Genomic DNA, 14,259 nt, shown 5'->3' with positions numbered 1-14,259 from the left:
AACTTTAACGGACATGTTGATTGGCAAAAAAATATTCTAACGGGAACTCTGACAGTCACACCGGTGTGATCATTCTATAATACACCGTTTAAGCCCGGATGCCCCCGGGGGAGACATGCTAACGCTACATTAGCATCTGCGATCTTCTCTACTTCATGCTATCTGCACAAATGTTTAACATTGAACATTGAAAATATCAGGCAGTTCAGGGAGAATCGAAGGCAGGCAGGCAGCTTTGCATGACATTCTTCTGGACGTGTTTCATTGTGGTGATAGTGAGGGTAGTCAATCCCTTGTTTGGCAAGACAGTAGTGACGGCCATCTTGGTGACATGTGTTGTTGTGCGAGACCAGAGATGTAGTTCATTGAGCGGTTTCACACAAAAAAAGTCTTACTTACTTATTTTTTTTTTTACTTGCAAAATTATCTTTTAAATTGACAAACATCTTATGTGTAATTCGTGGCACAATTCAAACGGGATGGAAAGATAACTTTTCTCTCTCCATTGACTTCAATACATAATTTTTCCGCAATAAGGTCCCATGGAGGTCCCCCGGAAAGGGGGGGGACTTCGCCTCTATGGTATACAGAGATGCTGTATGAGAAAACCAATGTGAGTTTGGAAAATTGCACAATGTAAATCTATTCTAGTAGACCTCAACAATGGAATTATGATCAGTAGAAATGGCCATGTCATGGGACCTTTAAGGTATTCATTATTTTAAACGTTTCTGGCGATAAATGTTTTTTATTGATGGTCCATAAATGAGTGTAAGCGGGTTAAGTACGAGGGCTACGAGGTTGACCTTAACCGTCTTCCTGCTGCCAAATCCGGTGGAAACTGCAAGACGTTGAGTCGCTGGATGCGGCTGTCGAATATCCAATATCCAACTTAAAACTAACTTCACTGCGGTAAACAGACTTGGACAGTGCAGCCGTAAAGTTGTTGTTTGTCGCAGTTCCAGCCGTTGGTGCGCCGTGGAACGGAGTTTTTTTAGCCGAAGAAATACTATCATTTTTAAGTCAATAAAATCATTTCAAATAATATTGGGAGTCGAGTTGTTAGTTTGTTTAGTATCTGTCCGCATAATAAGCGGGATAATGTGCAGCGACTTGGTCAAGAACACCCGACAGCCTGAGCAGGGAGCCCGACGCGAGGCGGAGGGATCTTTCGTTGATCAGCCTGAACGGTGTTCTTTTCCCCATGATGACCGCCTCGCTGCAAATTATAATCCCTTACGGCCCGTCCACACAGCAGCGTAGGGCTGTGCGATTATGGCAAAAATCATAATTACGATTATTTTGGTCAATAATTGATATCACGATTATTAAATACGATTATTCATTGACTTTGAAAACATCCATTTATTGTACTTTAAAACAAATACAAATAATAATTTGAACAGTATCTTTTTAACTGTTGATTACCCTGAACGTATAATTCAACTGAAAAACCAATACAAAAATAAATTAAATGATACATTTAAATAAATATCAAAATAATAAATACCAATAAACATGATCAACAAATATTTTGGAGCGCACTTCAACAAGCTACTAAACATATATAAATATGATAAATAAAAATAAATTAGATCAAATATGTTGCAGTGCACTGTCACAACCTAGCAAAACAAAATAATTGTTTTTTTCGATTATGTTGTTTTCGTAATTGTGGCAGGCCAAAATCGTAATTGCGATTAAAATACGATTAATTGCACAGCCCTACAGCAGCGTTAAAAAAATCTTCCAACGCTTCTGCCCATTCACTTTGAATGGGGTGATGTCACTTTGCCTCACTTTTTGCCGAACTGCATTGTGGGAAGCAAAGCGGAGATTTCCAGGCATCTCAGGCTTCAAAAGTTGAGCAATGTTCAACTTTTGAAGCTGAGGTGGAAGCATCAGCCAATCAAATCCCGTTTATGCAAATCTGACAGTACAAGCGCTAGCCAATCAAACCGCGTGTATGCTGGGAGAGACATACCGCAGGTAATTTCCTCATATTCCAAAAAATGGATGAGAAATTAATTATAGGGGTAGGGAATCACCCGGTGCCTTATGACCAGTCCCTATTTACCTACCGGGATACAAACCGGAGGAGCCAGGCATGGAGGGAGGTGGCAGAGACAGTGGTAGGTTTTCGCCTGTTTGGGGAGTTTATATCCAGTTTACTTCGGGCTTTTTTGCTTTGTATGTCGGGGGTGGGAGATTTATGTGATTGGTTGTTGGTCGCAAAAAATCCCCAAGCTACGCCCACCTCCAAGATTGTTTTAACGCTGCTGTGTGGACGTACCGTTACTCACCCAAGTACTGTACTTGAATACAATTTTGAGGGACTTGTACTTTACTTGAGTATTACACTAAAAAATCACAGTTAAATAGTGTACCTTGTGGTGAACTCCGCCTCCTTCTCTCGGCACTACAACCTTTAGTTACTTTGCAGATTTGGATTAATGATGTGAAATAAATTAATACTAAAAGACTTTATTTAAACCTGGAGTAAAATTCACAAGCTACCCTGCAGCATACAAAGTCATTAAAACTAGCTTCACATTTACCAGCTTTGATAACACATGCATCAATAATTATAATTAAAACATATAATATTCTGAAATTGACCAATCTGAATGAGTATTTTACTGTTAAGTATATTAAAACGTCAATACTTTTGTACTTTGACTTGAGTGACACTTTGAATAACGGACTTTTACTTGTAAAAGAGTATTCCTACACGTTGATATTACTACTTTTACGTAAGTATAAGATCCGAGTACTTCTTCCACCTCTGCTAGCTCATGTTCAAATGTAAAAAGATAACGTTCTCTAAATTAGCATCTGCCGTTAGCATAATTCGGCACGGTTTATTAGAGTATAAAACTGTTTGCAGATAAACAAGATTACGGATATACAGTTACTTAGCGGTAAATAGCTAGCCGCAAGCAAAACATTACTTACCCGATGTATTTCAGAAGAGCATGTCTAGTCTCACTACCACGTTGACCTCGCAGATCCACACAGCCACGTTGGCGCTAACCTATTCCCACCGCCTTCACTTTATAACATCAAGCTAGCGAGCCAACATTTGTCCAGTCCCGGTGTTTTTCTGCTGATGTACACTGTTGTGACTGACGAGCCGTTCAGACGTTTAGGATTTTTTAAAGCGGAACCTCAAATTAAACTCACTCCACAGCAAACTGATGTTAGCAACTGTTAGCTTAGCTTAACACCATGCACGTGCCGACAACGCCCAACGTTTTTTCCCCTATCTTCATCCTTGACCCGGATGTGTCGTTGTTGTTCCCTGTCTCACCATCACCAAATTAAATAGGAAATGTAATAACTCACACAGTAAACCGTACACTTAAAAACCTTAGCTAACAAAAAATAACATTTATTTCCCCAAGCCAGAGGTCCTGACAAATTAAAGTATGACTCTGATCCTGATAGTGCAGATCAATAGTTTGACCAGGCTAGTCCCAGCTAAAATGTATCATAAATCAATTTTCCAGAAGCATATTAAAGCTCCTGAACGCAACATCAGATAGGAACATTGATTTTAACTCGACGTTATCAGAGATATTAAGACCAAAAATGTTTATCTAATTAAATAATCAAAACATCGGTGCACAATTTTGGGGTGTACTACATAGTGCATAGTGAATTTATATTAGTAACAGCCTTTTTTAATTTGTAATGTATTTATTCAAGAAAACAAGGGTACATTAATATTATGTAACATAAACTGTCCATACCAAGGGTAATAATAATTACAATAATAACAATAATATTGCGAAAAGTAAAACAAATTCCAAATGATGTATCACTGGCCCTTAAAAAATATATCATCCCTAATGTATTATGTATGAACACTAACGTTTTAATTGCTTTCTTGAGTGAAAGTGAAATATATTCAATATTAATCCTTAATATATCTGTCGCATTTGTGCTATACATATTTGATTTTAACAGGTAAATCCTTTATTGTTCAGGAAAGAAATGTCCCAACTAGCCAAAAGAATCTTCCTGTATTTATTTCAGTATTATAGTCCTCAGTCATTATTTCAGCGACTGAAGACTGTCCCATCTCCAAATAATGTGTTTTCATCATTTGGAGAAGTACAATTAAGATCTGGCTCTACAGCATATTATATTCAAAATATAAAATGTATAGCTTGCAATCTTCCAATCCAATCATTCAACAAGTCCACAGCTAAATCACACCACTAGGGGGAGCCAACTTGCAATTTAGTTGATCGACTAAATTATCTCTGTTTCCAAAATATGTTATCTGTCCTTAAAATCCTTTTTTAGCACAAAATCACTATTGAATGAATGTAAAGGTGGGAAAATAAGTGAGTAGGCATTTGCTGGAAATAAATCTGTGTACAAGTATTATGTGATAGATTGAATGTATTGAATGTTTAACACATTCTTTCTTATTTCTTTTTTGTAGGTGCCAAATAGGCAGTGATTTGCATTGTAAGTAGCCTGCACTTTACAAGCAACCTGATCCTGCTAACTACCACCCATTTATAGTTTTATAATTTTGTTGTTATATTAATAAATCCTTTACTTTTTGAGTTACATTAACACCCATCTTGGAATACTATTCTTTATCGAGATTTCTTTTGCCCCAATATCAAAACACATCCTGCACTAAAGTGTCATATTTCTATGCATTTTTATATTCACTATTAATGTTCTTGACCTTGTACTTTCATCTGGTTTTTTATATCGTCTATATGTATTGTATGCATCAAACACCAAGGCAAATTCCTTCATAGATAAATTAGATATACTTTATTCATCCCACATTGGAAGTTTTTCACAGCAGCAGCATGTTAACAGGCATTATTATAAGGCTTAGTTGAATCCTCAATTCTGATTGGTCATTTCAGAACATGTGACAGTTTGTTAAGACACAGAACAGACCGCTGTCAAGCACTATTATGACCGTTGCTAAGGAGGATCAAGAGAGAGAAAGGAAAATATGTTAAAAGACGGAGCGCTGGACGTCAGATAAATCACCAGAAGAAGGCAGACAGGAAGTAAACACTAACAGGAACACGGTATGGGCTCTGTAGAGTTTAAGGACTTGTTAGTGGATCAGAAACTGTAAACAAGAGTTGGACAGTGCTGCCGTAAAGTTGTTGTTGTCGATGTTCCAGCCGTTGGTGCGCCATGGAACAGTTCTTTTTTCTTAGCGGAAGAAATACGAAAATGTTTGAGTCAATAAAATAATTTCAATTCATATTGGGAGTCGAGTCGTTAGTTTGTTTAGTATCTGGCAGTGTAATAAGCGGGATAATGTGCAGCGAGTTGGTCATTATGGTGAACCGCCTCGCTGCACATTATCACCTAATTTAAGCGCTTTGAGCACCGGGAAAAGTGATATATAAATAACATGTATTATTATTATTATTATTATTATTATTATTACTTAGACATGAGTTAAAATATAAAAGAATAAAATGCAAATAGAATAAAATAAGAAATGAATATAAACTGTAAATAAATACATCCTACAACAGTAGAAAAATATATGTATCAATAGAGTTTCTAAGGCATACACAATATAAAATAAGAAAGAGTTAAATCCAATGAGGTAATTGAGTACAATATATACAATATGTGCAAATTGTTCAGGGTCTTTGACATTGTGAAGGCCTTAAATGTCTTTCAAGTAATTTATTTTCACACTTTACGCTAAAAGGAGCATTATGCATAAATGTGTATTTCTTCCAATAAAAACACCTTCAGACTCAGATCCCAGATTTTGATCTCCCTGTCTGTATCACATACACAGAAGATTGAAAATAAAGTTGACTTTGAAATTGACTTCATGTAATAGCCTTTTTAAAAAAAAAACAGTCAGTGTAACCATTAGAGTACGTGTGCAAAAACCTTTGACTTAAAAAATAATAAAGCAATATGCTCCATGCAGAGAGATGGTGTTTAATTTTAATTTTGTTAAACCCAGAGAGCAAGCCAAATGCTGACAGTGGATATCACATTGTGTGTCAGTGCTGAAGAGAAGAGTGGAATGTGTCCTGTTGTCTAGAGACCGTGTGGCGACTGTGGCAAGGAAAAACTCCCTCTGTGAGGAAGAAACCTTGAGAGGAACCTGGCTCTCTGGGGGCGGGGCGGGGGGGGGGGGGGGCATCCTCCAGTGGGCGCTGACACTCCTGGACCACCTCCTATTCCTGAGAATACAGAAACACTTATAGTAAATACACTGATGGGTTATATCTCCTGGACCTTAGTGTAGGTTGTGATCAGTGCTGTCTTCTTACCTGTTTTTTGTAAAACAGGATGTAGGCCGACTCCTTCCAACGAGCCTCCAGGAAACAGATCCAGGAACAGGTTGGTGAACACTTCTGGTCTTCTAAACTGTTCCCCAAATCTGCACATTAAAGTAACAACACGTGTTAAAATACAGCCACAGAGGTCAAGACACAACCTCCTGCTTAACCAGACCAGGGCGTTTCTTATGGGAGAATGTTTTTGTGATTTCTTTCCTGTATGATTTTATGTATGTTCTGACGTTCTCCATCTTAAACACCAGGTTGCGTTCCACAGGGCAGGTCTAGGGTTTTTCCATGCAGGCATGTCGTGTAGTTTGGGGCAGGCTCCTCATCTGGTCCAGGAATGATGCCAGGAATTCATGAACGTCCTGTTATTCACAAAAACACACACCTTCCTCCGCCAGCGTTTCTGGTGGCCAACTATGCTGACAGAGCTGCCCTCATTCGTGCCTCCATCAGGGCCCAGTCCCAGCCCCAGTCTACACCCCAGGCCAAAAGGTATGGCTTTTCTACTTAAGTACTATACCTAAGGGTAGAGTCAAGTAAGCTAGCACCCCGCTTCATTGGTCCTTGCAACGTTGACTATGTCATGAACCCATCTACAGTACGGTTAATACTCCCACCCTCTCTCAGAATTCACCCCACTTTTCCTGTTTATCGGATTAAACCTGTCTGCTCCAGTCCCCTGTCCCCTCCTGTGGTTGTGATGATCAATGATCCACCTGTCTATACTGTCTGGCGTCTCCTGGATGTCTGCCATCGGGGCCGCGGTCTGCAGTACCTCATGGATTGGGAGGTATATGGTTCTGAGGAGCGTTGCTGGCTGGCCCGTCGTCAGATTTTGGACCCCACCCTCATAAGTGAATTCCACGCCCCTAACCCGAACAGGACCCGGTTGGGCGCTAGGATGCAACCATAGAGCGGGGGGGATACTGTTACATCCACTCTGTTGACCTACTTTTGACTCACTACCCTGGGTTATCAATGCCACTCCTTGAGTGGTTCTCCCTATCTTTGATTCTCTGCAGATGTGCTGGAGTCAGAGCAGCCTCCTACCAGCTGAAACCCTTTCTGCTATCCAGACTCCTATAAAGACTCAGCCCTGCCTCACCCACACCCCCACATCGTAGAACCTGCTCGTCGGTCTATACATCAAGCCAGTTATTATTAACTGGTTATTATTAGCCTCATGGCGCCCACGTCCAACGCTCCTCAGGACCATATATTTTTCTAGAAAAATGCTATATAAGTGTCATGTAGTATTATTATGATTATTATTATATCCTCCCAATTCACGAGATACTGCAAACTGCGGCCCCGACAGCGAACATCCAGAAGACGCCACACAGTATACACAGGATGATCATTGATTGTGTCTTACCTCGTTATTTACTTGCCTGATCCTGTTTGTCTTTTCTTCCCTTGCAGTCCTGCCTGCTCTACTCCAGCCCCTGTAGACAGCTCTGACCCCATCCATTACCCAGATCCAGATTCCTTTCCATCCGGCTCCCCTTCACACCACGGACTTCCGATCTCAGCTCTGATCCACCCAGCCTTATCTCTACAATAAACCTTTTTTCAAACTACTCCTGTGACTTTCTGTGTCCGTAAAAAAGGGTTTCAGCTGGTAGGAGGCTGCTCAGACTCCAGCACACTTGCAGAGAATCAGAGACAGGGAGGACCACTCAGGGTAGTGAGTCAAAAGTAGGTCAACAGAGTGAATGTAACAGTACCCGCCCCCCCTCCCCCCACCCTTTCTAGGAGCGCCTTCTAGCGCCCAACCGTGTCCTGTTCGAGTTAGAGGCGTGGAAATCCCTCCCTAGGGTCCAGAATCTGACGACGGGGCAGGCTGAAACGCTCCTCAGGACCATATCCCTCCCAATCCACGAGGTACTGCAAACCCCCTTAGGTGGACATCCATAAGACGCTGATCTGTCTGCACCTGGCTCCACCTGTTCTGCCGCCCCACGTTAGATCTGTGGGCGCTGGCACTCCTGCTGGACCACCTCCTATTCCTGAGAATACAGAAACACTCAGAGTAAATACACTGATGGGTTCTATCTCCTGGACCTTAGTGTAGGTTGTGATCAGTGCTGTCTTCTTACCTGTTTTTTGTAAAACAGGATGTAGGCCGACTCCTTCTGCTCCTTACACACAGATACTCCTGTTGTTTTAACGACTTCCAAGTCGTTGAAGGTGAGCCACCTGTCGGTTGGCTTGTCTGGACTGTCGTCGGGATGAACGCTGTCACAGATGTAGTGTCCTAAAGAGATAGAGAGGAAGAGAGAGATCTTTGTTCAAACATTGAGTTGCCGCTTTAAGTGGCACCAGACATTTTTTTAAGGTGTTTATTAAATCATGAAAGCTTCTGAATTTGCTTTTGTATTTCCCAAGTTATACAGAAATTCTTGTTTCTAATGACTAAACTGAAGGTCCCATTCAGCCTACAGTGTTTGATTATTTTACCTCCTTCTCCACTGTAGCCTAGATGACTGACAGTGCTGACCAGACTGTAGCAAGTGTCATCCTGAGAAAGAAACACAGAGTTAGTTTCACACACACATAAAACAGCAGCAAAAACACATTTATTCACTTCCCAATTGGCCCGATGCTTCTGTTTACCTCGTTGCCGGACACCTGCAGGCCGCTCTGCAGGTTGATGGCGTAGTGTAACTTCTCCATCCTGTAGTCGGAAGTGAACTGGAAACGCTTCAGGTGCAAGATGAGCACTCTGCAGAAGATGGTTAAGGATCGATCACTATGTTTTTTAATCGGTTTTCTATCATGAACTTAAAGCATTTATTTGGGATAGTGTGGCGCAGTTTTTTTGATTAATGATGTCACTCACTTTGGCATGGTCTTAAAAGTTGATCTCTGGCCAGATGTTCTTCCTCCGCACTCGCACTTGTATTCCAACTCGGTCTCCTACAGGACAGGCACAACAAACAGTGTTACACACTACAAAATAACATAACGTGTGTGTTCAGGCTGTGAGGATGTGACAGGTGAGTCTTACCTTTTGGTAGTCCTGAAGCATCTCTTCCACCGAGACTCCAGGAAACAGATCCAGGGACAGGTTTGTGAACACTTCGTCTCTTCTCGACTGTTTTCCGCATCTGCACATTAAAGGAACAACTTGTGTAAAAATACAGCCACAGAGGTCAAGACCTGACCACCTGCTTAACCAGACCAGGGCGTTTCTTAGGGGAAAAACGTTTTTGTGATATTTGTCTGTATGGTTTTACCTCTTGCATGTCCTGATGTTCTCCATCTGGAACACCATGTTGCGTTCCACAGGGCAGGTGTATGTTTGTCCCATGCAGGTTGCGATGTCCTGCAGAAGTGGGGACAGATTCCTCATCTGGTCCAGGACTGATGTGATGAACTCATGAGCGTCCTGTAAAAACATGGAACACACACAGAGGGGTTAATACACAGAGAAGAAACTATCAGGAGGAGGTGATATAATCAAACATGAAACCAGCTGACTCACCTTTTGCTCGTAGTCGCGGAATTCTGGAGCCTGAACAGAGACCACGTCCTTGAATGAGTCCAGGAGGCCCCTTTTACTGTTGATGTCGCTGGAGGTGTGGGCGTCTTTGATCGCTAGGAATTCTCTGCAGAAGGAAAAATAGAAGGGTTCGATCTGGTATTCCATTTTCTTCCAAAGGTTTTGGGTAAACCTGAAGGGGACAGGAGTGTGTGTGTGTGTGTGTGTGTGTGTGTGTGTGTGTGTGTGTGTGTGTGTGTGTGTGTGTGTGTGTGTGTGTGTGTGTGTGTGTGTGTGTGTGTGTGTGTGTGTGTGTGTGTGTGTGTGTGTGTGTGTGTGTGTGTGTGTGTGTGTGTGTGTGTGTGTGTGTGTGTGTGTGTGTGTGTGTGTGTGTGTGTGTGTGTGTGTGTGTGTGTGCTGTACCTTAACAGTTGGGCGTCACATAATGGATCCCAGACATGCTGCTGGTGCTGTAAGTCCTGGACGAAGTTCTCCAGTGTCAGGAGGCCCTGAAGGCTGGAGTTCATATAGCACGTGTTTGAGAGGTTTGGAAGTCTGGAAACGCAACACAAGCAGTCAATATCATCTCTTCTTCTCTGAAAAATCATAAACTAAAGCCGTTTTTCTACGGAATTGTTACCTACCCCAAGCAGTTGATGTTGGTGGGTTTAGCCTTCACAGCATCACCGATGCCATCTGGAGTTTTTGGGGTTCTTGGAAGGGAACAAGACAACCACACGGTCAATAAATATGACAAGAGGCTTTGAAAAGTGTCTTTATCAACACAACACACACTGAATAATGTTGAAGCAAATCAACCATCAGGGAGAAGAATAAGTAAAACCATCTTGCCTCTTAAAGACGGAAAAATTAGTCAATGGTCCTATAACGTAAAGCTTTAGGAATCTAAGATCTTAATTTGGAGTGTATCAGTTCTTAGCTCACTTGTTAAACTCTTCCTTAATGCACGTCTCCTGTTTGGACTGCTTGTTCACGGTGCTGCAGAAGGTCAGCAATAACTTATCGTCTGTGAATTCTGGTTTCCCACCATGGAGGGAGAGAGCTGGGGCGACCGGAACCACTCCATTCTGCTTGTTCGTCTTTTTTGGAGTGCCAGGACTGCTGATGAAAGAAAAAACAGATTGACATTTAAAGTGTGATAAAGATGGCAGAAAGGCACTCACATATTATGATATCATTATAGTCAGACAGCTTATTTGATCAAAAAATTGCTAAATGGTGGACGTTTTGCAATCTAAGATATTGAGTAAAAGTGTATCATGATCACCTGATCAATTCTGTCTTGATGGCGTCCTCTTTGATGGGAAGCTCTTCCTGGGGGTCGTCAGAATGCTCATTCCAGTCGTCTTCATACAAGACTTCCTCCGGCTCTGGGATGTCCGGAACCACTTCATCCTGGTGAGACTTCTGCTGCTGGTTTGTCTCTTTTGGTTTTCCAGGACTGCTACGGGAAAGCTCTGCCTGGGAGTCATCGAAAAGCCGAGAAAGGTCATCCACAAACAAGTCTTCCTCCAGCTCTGGGATGTCCGGCACCACTTCATCCTGGTGAGACTTCTGCTGCTGTTTGGTCTCTTTTGGTTTTCCAGGACTGCTACGGGAAAGCTCTGCCTGGGAGTCATCGAAAAGCCGAGAAAGGTCATCCACAAACAAGTCTTCCTCCAGCTCTGAGGATACTGGCATCACTTCATCTTGGTGTGAATTCTGCTGCTGTTTGGTCTCTTTTGGTTTTCCAGGACTGCTACGGGAAAGCTCTGCCTGGGAGCCCTTGGAAAGCTGAGAAAGGTCATCTACAAACAAGACTTCTTTCTGCTCTGGGACGAGCGGCACCACTTCATCCTGGTGAGACTTCTGCTGCTGGTTTGTCTCTTTTGGTTTTCCAGGACTGCTACGGGAAAGCTCTGCCTGGGAGTCATCGAAAAGCCGAGAAAGGTCATCCACAAACAAGTCTTCCTCCAGCTCTGAGGATACTGGCATCACTTCATCTTGGTGTGAATTCTGCTGCTGTTTGGTCTCTTTTGGTTTTCCAGGACTGCTACGGGAAAGCTCTGCCTGGGAGCCCTCGGAAAGCTCAGAAAGGTCATCTACAAACAAGACTTCTTTCTGCTCTGGGACGAGCGGCACCACTTCATCCTGGTGAGACTCTAAGATTGACTCCTGTTTGTCTGTCTCTTGAGGGGTTGCAGGTCTGCTGCTGGTCTTGCTTTTGGATGGCGGCTCAGGCAACAGGCCCCTATCAAACAGGTAATCATAAAACTCCTCATCCAGAGCAAACGGCATCACCTCATCCTGGTGAGAAAACGAGCTGGAGTCTTTTGGTGCTTTTGGACTGCTGCTGGAAGAAGAAACAGATTGACATGTAATGTTAGGTTTTATTCATTATTGGCATTATTCATCAGTGACAAAATTCTAAATGTCCTTTGTTACATTGAATCCCTTCCAGAATAAATCTAAACCAGGTGAGATGGACGTCATGTTTACCCAAGTACTATACAATTGATCATATGTGAGAAAGATTACAAATTCACAAGTGTACCACGTATCTCACGTCCCAAAACTTGAATATCTTTTAAGCTTGTGTAAAATGCAGACCTTTTTTTCAGCCATCAAACTAAATATCCATTACAAAAAACACGAATTCACTTCACGATGAGGGAACAGGAAGCTCAAAAAGTGCTGACTAATTGCTGGATTTTACGACAAATCTTTTCAGCACTACTTTATGTGTGGGAGCTAAAGACTGGCTTTCTTTGTTCCTGACAGACAGTGAAAGCAGTATAAAATAATTGTCCTTACCTCCTCTGTTCTGCGCTGGTATCTGTAGCCGGTGAGACCTGACATTTTCCCTGTTGGAGGAAAAACAAACTTCAGTATCAGATTGTACTCTCATTTAGTCGTGACTAGTAACTATCTGGTTCGTGTTGAGTTCTGGCTGTGTTTGTGAAACATACCTTGCCCCGTTTAAAAAGCTTATTCCACCAACGTGTCTTCTTGGCTGTCCCATTTGTGTCGGTAGATGAGGCCGTTAAGGTGATCACAGATCTAGAGAGAAAAAGTATTGGTTATGTCATTGTAAAACTAAATACTTGTTCACAATAGTCAGAAAAAAGGATGGAGAAACATGTGAGGATTCCTGATTCCCAGGTTTTATAACCATTGCTCTCAGGCATTTCTGAGTAAAATCATTTACTAAAATAAATGAATAAAGACAAAATATGATTTAAAAACTGAACAAAAAATATACAGGATGAAAATTCGTACCTTTCGTTTCTTCCAACATTTCCTTTCTTCTGTAGAGGGAAAAGACCAACAATAATAAGTAAACAATGTCAGACATATTGGTTATTGTGGTTACTTACAAATAAACTAATCTAAATAATAATGGTAGAGTCGACTTAAAAGACATGAAGCTCTGACACTTTCTGTCAAACATACCTCGCTACACCTACTCTCCTTTGACTTCTTCTTTCTAGCTTTCACTGTATTTGCTGAGACTGTAGAAGCAGCAGCACATTTTCTACTGAGAAACACAGATGAAAATGTTTAGCCAGTTATAAAGCATTATCCATATGCAAGTATTATTTGTATGAAAGTTAAACTATTTACAACAAATTAAATCCATCAAAACACAAAAAATGGTAGCTAATTAAACCTAGTGTATAAATGATTAGTTAGGACACAATTAAATGAACTTTTAACAATGTTCTTACCTCCAACGTGAGCTGAGACAGTGTTTGCTGTCAACAGCCACATCATCTGTGGCATGTTTTTGCTTTTCCTTGTTCGAACGAAGGAAAGAAAAAGCATCACACAACCAGCTAAACATCTTGGTTATTTTTCCAATTCTTTTTTTTTTAACCAGAAGTTAGACTCAACTCTCTGTTACCGTTCGGTTTCTGAACTGAATCTTCACTAAGACTGAATGTTACCTAGGGCACAGGAGAAATATAGTTCTAGAATGTAAGAATGATGACGTATCAAGGCCATATATAGACTGTGTGATCAAGGCACATTCCGTCATTTAAATATTCTAGAACACAACAAACACAATAGAATGCTCGGTCTCACCCATATGAAAAAATTCACAAAAAATGTATACAAAATAAATAAAACCATATTACAGCAAAAAAAAGAAGATATCTCAACAATACAAGAATACATGTAAATGTATAGCACATAGGCCTACTGAATGCTATACAAGCATGTAATTACATATAGCCTACATGGTGTGTGAATAGAAATGTAATGTGATACTGTAAATCCACAATTATATGCCTAAAAAAATCTAAATTACCTATATATAGAAATACACTCCAATGCGTCCTTTAAAATGTTATTAAAATAAACACTTTCATATTGTTTGTCATCTTAGGCTATGTTTGTTTAGCCTAGCTTAGCTCACATATGAAGCTAGTAACTAGCTTAGCTCCAATACAATTGAAAACT

General features: G+C 41.1%; 1 protein-coding gene and 1 long non-coding RNA gene across 3 annotated transcripts in view; one reads left to right on the top strand and one right to left on the bottom strand.

Annotated features, from left to right (window-relative positions):
• Positions 1 to 3,271, bottom strand: part of tdrd6 (tudor domain containing 6) — a 38,859-nt gene extending 35,588 nt beyond the window's left edge. For both annotated transcript variants that reach the window (XM_034150367.1, XM_034150368.1), the window contains exon 1: positions 2,956 to 3,271. The gene's annotated coding sequence lies outside the window, so the exon portion shown is untranslated. The remainder of the gene's footprint in view (positions 1 to 2,955) is intronic.
• LOC117498339 lies at positions 2,103 to 7,864 on the top strand. The gene is made up of 5 exons (XR_004557567.1): positions 2,103 to 2,132; positions 4,454 to 4,479; positions 6,312 to 6,363; positions 6,580 to 6,803; positions 7,734 to 7,864. It is a non-coding gene; the product is annotated as an uncharacterized LOC117498339 (long non-coding RNA).
• The last annotated feature ends 6,395 nt before the right edge of the window (positions 7,865 to 14,259 follow it).

Source organism: Trematomus bernacchii, unplaced genomic scaffold (assembly GCF_902827165.1).
Source record: "Trematomus bernacchii unplaced genomic scaffold, fTreBer1.1, whole genome shotgun sequence".
Taxonomy (NCBI): domain Eukaryota; kingdom Metazoa; phylum Chordata; class Actinopteri; order Perciformes; family Nototheniidae; genus Trematomus; species Trematomus bernacchii.
The sequence above is the reverse complement of the archived record's forward strand: the minus strand, read 5'-3'. Positions and strand labels throughout refer to the sequence as shown.